The following is a 12,095-nucleotide window of genomic DNA, read 5'->3' as shown; positions in this document are numbered from 1 at the left end:
ATGTGGCTTGGGAACTGGAGACAGCTCCTTCTCTGATAATGAGTGTTGCTATAGCTCATACACATTTCACCTGGCTGAAAGTTCATGAACCTCTTCTTTCACAATCTTGGCTCATTTCCTGACCCCTTTCTGTTCATCATTAAGGCCCAAATGCTGGGGCAAGAGTTTGGTTGTAGGTGCCTAAGGGAGAGACTGCAGTCATCATTTTTTCTCGATGGTGGTTTGTGGAGGGTAATGGATCTCTTCAGTGAGATATTCACCTCTAGATTCAACTTTTATGTGGAAGCTAAATGCACAAAAGGCAGCAGAGCCATCAGTTTCTTCCATGTGCTTTCATCAAATGAATAAGAGTGATGTTCTTACCCACCTCTGGGTCCTTCCTCTTCACTCTCCCAGTTTTGGTTCTCATGTCCATCACTATCTTTCCGTCACATAAGCTGTCTCCTCACTGGAAGACAACATTGAATACAGAGCTGACTGGTTTGGTTTAAGGCCACCTGCAAATGTTTGAGCTTTGCTAATTCTCAGATCTTTCCTCTGCTCTGCTTTTCCCCTCTCCCTCCCTTGTATAAAAAGCTGGTTGCAAGAAATTACTACTGTAGCACTGGGATTTTAGGAAAAAAAATTCTCCCCGGAGGGGCAACCCTGGGACAGCTCCTCTGAGCAGAGGTGGGCTGTCACCTTTGGGGGTTTGGTAGTGTTGGTTAGACAAAACCACGTGGCCTGCACCAGCATTGGCAACAGTCTTGTTCCCAGAGGCAGGCTGGACCAGAGACTGTGGAGGGCTCTTCCAGACAATGCCACCATGGGTCTGCAAAAGAAAATATTCAGTCCATACCAAAGTTGGGTTATTCTCTCACATCAGGAGAACATCTGCACTGCACTTGGACACAGCAGCCCTCTCTTTCTGCAAGGTGGCCTCATGTTACTCATATGTACGATGGCAATGCAGCACATGCATGAGAGCTGACCTTGCATTCCTCCCTCAGGCACTGTCACTGCATTTGAAATAGTCTTACTGAAATGTCTGAACTTGCAAACTTGTTGCTGAACTTCCTGAGCACCAGAGTTTGGGATTTAATAGTAGGGCTGGGAATGCTTCCATTTTTTTCCCATGGCCTGGACTGCCTGGATGCCCTAGGAGCTGGTGCCTGTTTCATTGTTTTACTGTCTTTGTTACTGCAGCAGTTATTAGGATAAGGTATAATTACAAAGTTTGCTCTGGGACACATGCAAGGCCATTGAGCTGCATTGCAAAGTCCTCTGTGTTTTCTGCTCCTTTTAGTTTTGTGACAAATGCAGACCCTTTGGTTTAAAGTGAGAAGCTAGTGGCAATGTAGGTATGAGCTGGCACTAAGTTCCATGCTCCCTTCTTCATCCTACAGGCCCTTCACCTGTCCTCTCCAAAGTAGCCTGTGGGTATTCAAGACGTCAAATACGGCAGTTGTCGATGCAAACAAATTATTGTTTTATTGTTTAAGGGCTTGGTGTGAAATCACTGCCAAAAAATCTGGAGATGTGTCCTGGAGGTCAGCAAGAGATGAGAGAAAAGGTACTCCCATCTTTTGGAGACACCCAGGATCATCCTGGCAGCACCAGGGCTACCTGGCACAGAGGACTCACTGGACATGTTTTTCAAGGGTGGGCAGAAGGTGTCATGCAAAGATGGCTCAGTTTGGCTCTTCTAGTTTGGCTCTTTCACACCAGTGCCTGCCTTTGGAGGATGGAGTAATGGGCTTGCTCCCGAGGCACACCCCAAATCTGACAGCAAAGAAGACTCATTTTTTTCCAGGAAGTTCACTGCAGACCTTGGAAAATATGGCATTTTACAGCTTGTTCCTGGAATAAACTTGTGCATACTTTTGCTAACTACCACCAGTACTCTTCCTGTGGCCCTCTGATTCACCCAGACCTACCTTGTTTTCACATACCAGCAATGCCACCGGAGCTGGGCAGTTATCAGAAGACAATGAATCACCTAAAACATCTGCTAACTCATTCTTACAGGAGCTTGTCTTACTCATAGCGCAAATTCCAACTCTCAGCTGCTCTGGAATTTTTTTTACCCACGGCATATGCAGCCACTCCCGGTCACATTTTTGCCATCTCAGTGAGGAACACAGGCCCACATAGCTAGAAGACAAGGTCAGCAGCTGCAAATCTCACAGAGGCACCAAGGATTTCCCTTCCACTCAGGAAGAGACTGGTACCCATCCTTGATGCTTGTTTTTGGAATTTTTTTTTTCAGTGGTAAGGGTTTCCTTTGGTTCTGAGGTTTTTTTGCTGTAACACCAAACAGAGAATTCCACTTGGTGGCTGGTGCCTCTAGTGCAATAATGTGCAGGGCTGACCTTTCAGAGAGATGTTCAACTTGATGTCATCTACAGCTGCAAAGCCAAACAGGATCCAGCTCTGATCCTGCTTTTTTTTCTGTCTTGGCTGGATTGGCTCATAGACTGCTCCATAAATCATTGTCCAGTGATAAAATACCAAGGGGGGCTGGATTTGTCTGATGTTACTCTTGAGAAGTCAGATTTTATCTTAGTAAACACAGCCCCTGGGACTTGATGATCTTAAAGGTCTTTTTCAACCTAAACAATTCTATGATTCTATGGCCTTTGTACACCTTGGGTGTTCATAGGTAGGAATGTTTCTGTGGGCCCTGGATGAGGCACAGCAGTACTATCAAATGATTCTGTTCCAAGAAATAGGAAGATTTCATCTTGGTTTGCGGCGTAAGCATTTAGGAATCCTGTGTGGGTTTCAGAGGGAAGATCTGTTCAGTATTGCTGTACCTTCTTGTACCTCTGTGTTCCTTTGGACTGTATCCTTAGCCATCACACCCTCTGTGCCAGAAAGCCTATAAGGTGTTACAGACCTCAGGTCTCAAGTGACTTTTCTGTAGGTGGACAACATTCAACCAGTTCGCTCTGTCACCTCATGTGGGGTACTGCCCCTCCCCTCTGTGGCTGTCCAGCAGCATCAACTGGCTCAGCACACTCCTGTGGCATAACTGTGTCCTCCTATGAGGGGTTAGTGCTTCACTCCATCACAGAATGGCTGGGGCTGGAAGGGACCTTTGGAGGTCATCTAGTCCAACTGCCCTTATCAAGCACAGCCACCTAGAGTAGGCTGTCCAAGGCAACATCCAGTGAGCTTTGGAATACCTTCAAGGTTGGAGATTCCACAGCCTCTTTCTGGACAATTGTGCCAGTGCTCAGTCACTCTTATAACAAAGCTGCCTTCCAGATGGTCAGCCTCCATCATGTATGAGAATTTAGATGGAGACTCCGCCACTTCTCTGGGCAATCTGTGCCAGTGATTAGTCATTGTCACATTAAAAAAGTATTTCCTGATGTTCAGAGGGAACCTCCTCAGTCGTGGCCCATGGCCTCCAGTCCTGTCACTGGGCACCACTGAAGGGAGCCTGGCTTTACCTTCTTTGGTAATATCACCTTTGCCCATTCTTTCTATAGTCCTAGTCCATAAAATCTTGACTGGCTCCTTATCCATCCCCAGAATTCAATGCATTCCAGTTGCTCACGCACAAGAAGAGCAAGTCCCTGCTCTCATTTGCCCATTCTGTCCTTCCTAAAAGCCTGTATCCCTGTGTTGCCACAGAGGGGATAGTCATGGGATTTATCCTACTACAAGACTGCAACCCTGCAGCTGCACATAGACCTCTGATTCCCCATCCTGCATGCATGAGTGTACAGGTGTGTTAGAGAGTTCGTGGGGAGGCTTTGGGGAACTTCTCCACAGTGGTGCCACTGTTCCTTGCTTAAGCCTGGTGGGTGATTTTGTCATCCCCTCCTGTCACACCACTCTTTGCTCAGCCGCCCCATGTGCCACTCCCTCCCAGGGCTGCTGACTTCTTTCTCTCCCTGTCGTTCCTAGTTCAGACGATGGCTTTGAGCAGACAGACACGCTGGCTGACGTTTCCTTGCAGCCGTGCCCCATGCTCATGGGTGTGTCAGCCGACGCTCACTCAGTGTCCATTAGCTAATTGAGCTAATTGAGTTTCACTGTTTGCTTAAATTGCACCGAAGACAGTTTGCATTCCATCGTCTCCATTCTCCTGTGAGGTACTTCTGACTGCAACCTTGTAGGAGCAGCAGACTTCCAGAAAGCAGATGGATCTCTGCCTTGCATCTTCCTGCAGCTGTGAGGCACAAGCTGGGCATAAGAAGAGTCATCCTCAGCCCAGACACTTTGCTGATGTGTTTCTAGGGCTGGCACAGTCCTGCTGAAGGCTAAGTGGTTGATGACTGCGTTAATCTCACCTGCTGAGGTGAGATGGTGGCTCTGTTCGCTCCCAGAGCAAACTCTGGTCAAAGGTTCATACAGTCGATATACATGCCTTAATCACTTCCCAGTTGACTTGGAGAGCTCCATTTTGAAAATGTCCTAGGAAGCATGTCTGACTAATCTCTGGCAAATACAGTTTAGCTCTGAAATCCACTGATTTTCCTCTAAAAAAAGTCCCCTTTGGGGATTTCCCAGGCTAGGTACAGCCTAGGGTGGGACGTTCCCTGTACTTGCTCCCTGACAGCCAGGCCAAGTGCTCCAGCTGCTGTTCTTCTCTCAGTAACCACAAACACTCAGGATGTGTCAGCACAGATGCAGCCCTGGGTTGCGTGTACTACTGGGGCTAGTTTGTCAAGTAAATGGGAATGGATGGTCTGGGAAGGACCTGTGAGAGCTCTTCAGTACCAGCACAGATCCCCCTACTTGGGACAAGCTGTTTCTGGTTCATGTTCTGCTTGTGGTGTGGAGGCAGAGACAATTCAAGATCACCAGGAACTGCCAGCTGGACGCCAGTTGGCAAGACACCTGGAGATGTAGAGCTCAGCCTCTTGCTCTGGCCTTGTTGTCCCCAGGCTGAGTATGACAGTCTCCAGGTCCAGAGCATTTCCTTACAGGAGAGCAGGTCTGGAGAGCCTCAGGGACCCAAGGAGCACTGAACAGCAGCAAAGCTGAGAGACGTTTGCTGGCTCATGAAAGTTTCCAAAGCCTCTCCTGAGAACTACCCTTCTCTGTCTCTGCTGTTGCCTTGTGTTCACTCACGTCTTATTCCCACTGTCTGGTACACTGATTTCGTTTCCCTTTTATTTACTGGCTGTAGAGAAGTCCTTGGGTATTATCAGCATCTCTTTCTGTTTGGACTCATCCCAGTGTTTTGCCTTATTTTCATACTTTTTCTATCATCACACATCTTCCCTCCTTTCCAATCCTTGAAGTCACAGATGGGGACAGACTATTGGTCCCAGGGCTATTAGCATGCAATAAAACCAATGGTCAGGGAAACTTCTCCCACAGCAGTCTGTGGAGATGGGGTCAAGGGCACAGTACTCGGTGGGTGTCCTATAGGTATACACAGCTCTGGTCCTCCCAGGCCTTCCCACATGGTCCAGCTGGGCCAAATCCCAGTAGGGAGGGATGGTGAGAGCCCACACGTTCTTCTGCTGGTGCTCATCCTTTGAGGGAACTGTGTTAGAAGGCTTCCTGCCTTCTCTGAGTAATGTCAAAATCAGTCCCAAATATTCTCTTTGAAGCTCTTCACACAGCGCTGAAGCGATCCTGCCTTCAAAGCAGTTGCTGGAAACAGGCAGGCTGCTTAAAAGGCTCTTGAGCGCTCTCACATCATGTTCAGGCTGTATTAAATTTTTACCGTGCTGTTTCGCACCTCAGATGAATCACAGTCGCTCCTGAAAAGCATCGGGGGCTAGAGGGGGAGGGTGGGATGTGTGCAAGGAAGGGGCTTTTGAAAGGGATTATTAATGCACAGAGATGTTTTGGTGTCTGAGAAAGGCCCTGAATGGCAGCTCTGTGCTTTCTTTCTCTGTGCTCATTATCAGTGAAGGGTGTAGCTGCTGAAGAGCAGAACAGAGCGAGGGGAGGACATGGCTGCTGCTCAGGCGGGGATGAGCAGGGGAGGGGACGTGGGAACAGAGGGAGGTGGGTGCTGGCTGTCTCCCTGAGAGGCAGTTTCAGGTTACCAGTTCAATGCCTGCCTCCCTTTGGGAGGCTGCAATACGGCAAGTCGTTTCTTGATGTGCAAGCAATTAAAAAGAGGGTGTGTGAGTGTGGAAGATGGAGAAAGCAAACACCTCCACTGGGATCTGGCTGTCTCTGCAGCTGCTCACCTAAAGCACCTCTTGCGGAGGGAGTTTCACACAAGAAAAATAGCTGAGGGCATCAGGTTACTTTCAGGATGGAGTTTGAAAGACGAAGAGGTCTGCCTTGCACCTCAGGGTATAGAGGGTATTCCTCACTCTTTTGCACGGGCATAGAGTGGGTCTCTTGGGTCGTATCAGGGTTTACAGTAGTCCTTTCGGTGTTCCCCGGGTTGCCCTGTAATAGTGGAGAGAGGGCTGTGTGGGGAGGCAAGAGGGCAGGGTGCCTTCATTCCCCTCCCAGCAGCATCCTTGGGCACAGGGAGCACATTTCCTGCAGTGACGGCCTGCCCTGGGGGAGCAATCAGGACTACCCGAGGGCTTCATTTTCTTCAGGTTTGGCATGGTATCCTGAGTTCTGCAGACGCTTGCTGGGTCCTTAAGCCTTGCTTTCTGGAGAAGGAGTGTTCCACTCCCCAAGGCAAGGAGGTGCATGTCTTTGCCTCTTTCTCTTGCTTGAAAATTCCCTGACTCTCTTCACCATCCCAGCCTCATTGCAAATAGGCTGTCCGAAGCCCTCCTGCAGACTCACATAGCCAGGCCTCCTGGGCAGGTGGAGAGGCCAGGAGAGAAGTCAGACTCCTTCCAGCTCTCTGGAGGCTGAGGTGCTGGCAAAGAGTGAACAACTGGACTAATCTGTGTTTCCGTCCCAGCCCTGTGGAGATTTCGGCACACAGGGCTGACAGCACTTGCTGCCTGTGTGTGTCAGGTGCTGGCACAGGGTCTGCCTTCACTGGGCAGATCCATTACATGGGTCAAGGATGGTAGAAACCCTGCTCCTGCTCCTTATGTGGGAGGATCCCATTCTATTTCTGCTCACTACCTATTCACTCCAGAAATAGGAAGCAGAGGGGGATGCCTCAATTTTTTTTTTTCAATGCTAATTTTCCATTCTTCTTTGCCTGCCTCAGTGAGCCAAGCATAAAACTAAGGGCTTGATATATCCTCTGGGAATAAAATGCCTCTCAAAATAAGTCCTATTTCTTTCTACTGAAGCTGAAATGTGCTGTCTCCCTTGTCTAAAAGCAGGGGGAAGAAGATGCACACAAGCCTAGTTCAGCCTGCTGCCACTCCCTCTGTCCTGGTTGATTTGCCACTGCCCCTCGTCATACTGATGCCTGTCACTCTGCTGACAACATGAGAGACAAACACCAGTTTGCCTTGGCCAGAAAACTTGCCTTGCAAAGAAAAAAAGCCAGCTCAGGGCTTTTCACTTGGAGAGAAAGAGAGTGAGAAGAATAGACTTGAAAGCAAATTCCCATGATTTTTTGCTTCGGGTGAGAGCTTTTCCCACGCTCCATTGGAAGGAGTGCAAGGAGCAAATGTTTCCCAGTGCCTGCAAACACCAAACACTGCTGAGGAGCAAGGAAAAAAGCCAGTCTCACTGGGGAGAGACAGAAATCAGCAGTGTGTGCTCCCACAGTGCCTCGTGCCTGTGTGTCTGCTCCTTCCGTGCCAATGGCTTTTCCAGGCCTAGCTATGTTTTCTGGCTGTGGTGGGAGTGTCAGACCCTGGAGTACTCTGACATGAGGACAGGTGGTGTTTGCTGGCTCCCACAAAGCTGCTCCACAGTGCCAAAGGCTGCTGCTTCTTCTGCGAGAGCCCCACATACTGAACTGGGAAGAAGCTGGTGGGTTCGCTTCCCAAGCTGACACCTGCAGAGCTGTTTGACATTTTTTTGTGTTTGCCTGGCACTGGTCGAAGACTATTACCTTAACTCTGCGAGACATTTGCTACTCTATCCAAGAAAGGCTGGGGAAGCAAATCTGGTTTGCTCCATCTCCTGGGTCAGTTGCTTTCCTGGCTCAAGCCCTGTCCCTCACCACCCTTCTTTGGTCTGATTCCTGACTCCTGTCTTCAGAGTCAAGAATTGACTGAAAACTGATCTGAAAAATCAATTAACATCTTGCCCTTTGCTAGTCATGAGCCCAGTCTTCAGGAGCAACCTTTCCCAGAGCACCAAGTGCTTTGGGGCCTCCCCCATCCTTTCCAAGTCCATGTGCTTTCCACAGAAAGCCAGAGTTTAGCAGCCAGTCTCCAGCAGGGCTGTGCAAAACCCATCCATGCGTGGGAGAGCATGCCCATGCAATTCGCACCCTGGGAACCGGTTCACCAGCTCTGCAAGCAGAGGCCTGCCTCGTGAGGGAGTCTCGGCTCTTGAGGAGCCATGTGTTTTTAAAACACCCCGAGGATGAGAGATTTGAGGGCAGCTTCTGGAAATGAGGAACCAGCTGAGGCTGCGGATGCTCAGCAGGCATCCATGAGGATTTGGTTCAGCTTTTCAAGGAGACTCATCTCAGGGGAAGTTGGGAAGCTGCCGCTCACTAAGCTCTTTAGAGATGTGGGCGCTGCTTCATCCCAAGGTGCTCAGGAGTGCTTGGAAGTCTGTCCGGATAAATGCCTCAGCAGCCTAGTGAGCCTGCTGCTTTTTCCAGCTGGCGAAGCAAAGAGCATTTCTGGCAACAAAAGCCCTGCCCAAGGGTCCCAGTTTTAAACACGGCACTGGTGTCCAATTGCTGGTGCATCTCGGCACCTTCCCATCAACGAGAAACCCTCTCCTTTGCCCCCCTCCCCTTGCCTTTGGTCTTGCTCATAGAAAGCCGTGACTGTATCCTGCAAGCGCCCCTATCTGCTTCCACGATCTCCCTTTGTTTGGCTGCCAGCTCTCTGCACCTGCGTGCATGCTTACTCTCCCTCTCTGCTGCGGTTAGTCCTTCCCTCTCCCAGCCCGTGGGCAGGAAAGCGGGTTTCAGCCGGGTCCAAGAGCTAAGGGAGTATTTGGCAATGGCAAGCATTCCCATTTCAACGGCAGCCCAGCCGTAGGTGGGATGGCACACACAGGCAGCTTGGTTATTTGTGAATGAAGCACAGGTTGATCTGTGATTAACCCTCTGGAGGGATCCTGCCCAGATCTATCCCATTGGGAGCTGGAATCTTCATGTTTCCTTTGCTAATTGAGTCTGAATTTTATTAGCTAATCCCATCTCCAAATCCCCCAGCTGTCCAAAGTTTACTAAGAGCAACCACACACGCCGGCTGGGAGTTTGTGCTTGTCTCCTGTTGGGACAAGGATTACTGTTACAAAGTGTGCGTAGTTTTGGTGTTTTGAAGTGGGGTTTTTCACCCTTTTTTTATTTTTTTTGGGTGGGGTGGGGGTGGGGGTTGAGGAGGGAGTGAGTTGGTTTTGCTTGGCAATCTGTAGCAAACTCCCATAATCACTATCTCCCATTCCACAGACAATTTCCATCATGAGAAAAAAAGACACTGTCATCAAGTGATGACAGGCGATGTAGAACCAGGGATAGACAGAGTTAATGTCAGTCAGATGCTGTGTTTTCCCATAGGCCACCCTCTGTCATGGTGCCCAACCCCAGGTTTGTTCCTTTTCTTGCAGCGATCACTGGGACAGGCTAATTTGGAGGCAATGACCTGCCCTGCCCTTTTCCAAGAGGGTGCTCCAGGTTACCACCAGACTCTTCATCAGCATCACCAAGACCCTTTGAGTGATGGCAAGAAGCAGATGAGGCCTCTGGCCAGCATGGGTTCCAAGTATTCACCATCTGCACAGGGAAAGGAAATGAGCTGGACAGACCCACTTGAGGGCATTCCCTGTCCAGGAGGAACTGCCCCAGACAGATCACCAGCCCAGAGAAGCCTCTTCTCTAGAGACCTTGCTTGAATGGAAGGAGAAGGTGCTCTGCTACAGTTTCATCTTTTAAAGAGAAGCAGGGACTGAGTCGTTAAAATCTTATCTATGTCATCCTCATTTGCTTGAGCTTTTGTAGCCTCTTCCACCCTAACTACCTCAGGAGAGAGCGGGGACTGGAGCAGCTGTGGGAGTCCCTGGCCACAGGATACAAAGCCCACTTGTTATCAGCACTGTCATATGCCTGTCTGCCCCTTCCCCCTTCCCAGCTCCACCACAACCGCTGCATCCCGACAGTGCAGGCTGAGCATCAAAAGGGCTATTATCCCACGATTTCTTAACAGTCACTGTTGCTCTTGGGTATGGAGAACCAAGCTCCCCCTTTGACACAGTGCCCCGAGGAAAGGAACAGCGGTGCCTGTCACTGGTTGGCATCCTGATCTGCAGATTGTCACGGCAGGCAGCCAGGGTGGGATGGGAGGCTGCTGCCTGCACACGGGATTGAATTAACAATTTAGGCCTTCCCTCCAGTCCTACAAGCTACACAGGTCCTACAGAGTTCATACTTTTGGCCTCCAGATGTTAGCAGTGAGGGTAACTCCCATGGAGGGTGGTTAAGAGACCACATCCTTCATTCTTTATGGCCGATGCTTCTAATCTGCTCTTCCTGCACTGCAGGAGAAAAAGGGCACAGAAACCAAGCCACCAACCTCTGGAGCAGGCAAAGGGTCTGTAGTGCATGGAGAGGCAGCTTCCAGAGACATTGACTCAAGCAACTTCTGACTGGCACCAGGTGCTCACATCCCCAGGAGCCTGCTGGAGGGTGCCCCTTTGCCCCTTGCATGCCACAGGCAGTAGGTGCTGGCACTGGTTGCCCCTGGCTCCATCACAGGTGCATTTTTCTTGCTGTGTGTGAACAGGGAAACTGGTGGCAGCACAGACAGTGCCACCTCACTTCCACACGCAAGATCTACCAGCTGTGACACCACATCATGGGCAAGGCTGGAGTCCTGACAAGAATCACACCAGCACATCAGAGACCATGGCCAGGAGGAGATCTGTGCACCAAAAGCGGAAACTCTGATTTGCTTAACCACACAGTGCAGATCATAACCGATAAAAGGTATCACAATTTTCCTGTTGCTGGGTGTTTTTAAGTCTCTTGGAGTATAAAGCACCTATCAGCACCAGCAATCTTGGTAACTGGGCAACTTTGCTGGTCATGAGTGATGCTGAACCCATCTGCAGAGAGATTTGCTTTTTTTGTCTGCCTATAGAGACGCTCACGGTGGGTTTGTGCCTGTCTGCCTGTTCCCAAGGGGTTACCCTTACAGATGACACTTTGAAAGTAAGACTCAGTGATGGTCTCCCTTCTGCCAGTGAGGGATGGTGCTTGAAGCTCCAGTCGTCCTAAAGTTTCCCTTTGTGCTGACAGGGTTGCTGTGAGCCATGTGCCTTGTTGCTGTGACAGTGTTCTGGAAAACAATATATTGGGAGACATATGGCTGGCTAGGATATGTAGTCATGTCTTAGCAGGCATTGTGTACTGCTTTCCACTTGAGAGGGCTTCTTTTCTGCCAGTTTTCTTGGACACTGAGAAAATACCAAAACTAGACAATGATGAATACTGTACTGGGGAAGCCACGTGACTTTACAGACACGTAAAATCCATCATGCTTGGTCTCGGACCTTACGGAATAACTGTTTTATAAAAACTAGAGATTGTTCAATTTTCTACTGAAATCTCTGGGCATTAACAGGCTGACTTCATCAGAAAAAAAGAAACTTTAATTATCCTGTAATCCCAAGGCCTCTGGCATGGGAAAAGTTTTTCTACTTGAGGTAAACATCTCAGGAGAATTCACTCACTTCAGTGCTGTTCCAGTGTGAACATAGCATGAATTTTAAATCTGTTTTTTTCTTCTCAAAGCTGTCCTTGACTCTTCACTAAGACGGCTTGCTGAGAAAATTATAGTGCTCTTAATGAAAAGAGTGGAGGCCCTTTTTAAAGTTTCAGGTATGAAATTCAGATACTTGAATTTGAAGAAGTTTACCACACTCCAGGATTAGCCAGCCATGCAGCCACTACCTCATCTGGGCTGGTTAGAGCTGGGTTCTTTCCTTCAAACTTTCTAAAATAGAGAAAATGTCAGATATTCGTGCCATTTGGTTTCCCAGCTCATTTTTCCCTCCCACAGATGAACTGATCTGTGCTAGGAGAGAGGTTTCTGCCATGGTGAAGGCATTTCTGAGAGATAATTTACTTGTATGAC

The sequence above is a fragment of the Chamaea fasciata genome, unplaced genomic scaffold (assembly GCF_029207755.1).
Source record: "Chamaea fasciata isolate MVZ Bird 193981 ecotype frontalis unplaced genomic scaffold, bChaFas1.0.hap1 SCAF_6, whole genome shotgun sequence".
Taxonomy (NCBI): Eukaryota; Metazoa; Chordata; class Aves; order Passeriformes; family Sylviidae; genus Chamaea; species Chamaea fasciata.
The sequence above is the reverse complement of the archived record's forward strand: the minus strand, read 5'-3'. Positions refer to the sequence as shown.